Genomic DNA, 618 nt, shown 5'->3' with positions numbered 1-618 from the left:
AAGTCTTTCCTTAGTCTCCTCTGACCTGTGAGAGCTTCTCAGTCTTCCTTGTTTTCCTGACTTTGACAGCTGTAGGTTTGCTGGTTAGGAATTCTGTAGAACGTCCTTCCACTTGGGTTGGCCTGATTTTTTTTTTTTTTTTTTTCTTTTCATGAGTAGACTGGAGTTCTCAGGTTTGGGAAAAAATAACACAGATGTGAAGTAAAATGTCCTTCTCATCACATTATACCAGGGGGAACGTGAGATCCACTTGACATCATTCGGTGATGTTAACTTTGACACTTTTTAAAAAAAGTATGGGACACTTCATGAATTGGCCTGCCATCCTTGCACAGGGGCCATGCTAGTCTTCTCTGTATTGTTCCAGTTTTAGTATATGTGCTGCTGAAGCGAGCACCGCTTTGACACTTAATTAGAACAGTGCTTTCCAGGTTTCTCCCCTGTAAAGTTACTCTTTTTCTAAAGCATCTGCATTTTGGAGTGATTTGTTTTGCAGCAGGTGATAGCTGTTACATACTGCTTCCTCACTGCATTCATGCCTCTCTGAATTTGGTTTTTCCAAGTTATTTCCTGGACTGTTTTCCAACTTTAGTCTTTTGGTTGACAATCCATTGTCAC

The 618-nt window shown here is 40.6% G+C and overlaps 1 non-coding gene across 1 annotated transcript; it reads right to left on the bottom strand.

Moving 5' to 3' along the window:
- Nucleotides 1-290: 290 nt before the first annotated feature.
- LOC122496167 lies at nt 291-397 on the bottom strand. Its single transcript, XR_006300706.1, has one exon. It is a non-coding gene; the product is annotated as a U6 spliceosomal RNA (small nuclear RNA).
- Nucleotides 398-618: the final 221 nt, after the last annotated feature.

Source organism: Prionailurus bengalensis, chromosome F2 (assembly GCF_016509475.1).
Source record: "Prionailurus bengalensis isolate Pbe53 chromosome F2, Fcat_Pben_1.1_paternal_pri, whole genome shotgun sequence".
Taxonomy (NCBI): Eukaryota; Metazoa; Chordata; class Mammalia; order Carnivora; family Felidae; genus Prionailurus; species Prionailurus bengalensis.
The sequence above is the reverse complement of the archived record's forward strand: the minus strand, read 5'-3'. Positions and strand labels throughout refer to the sequence as shown.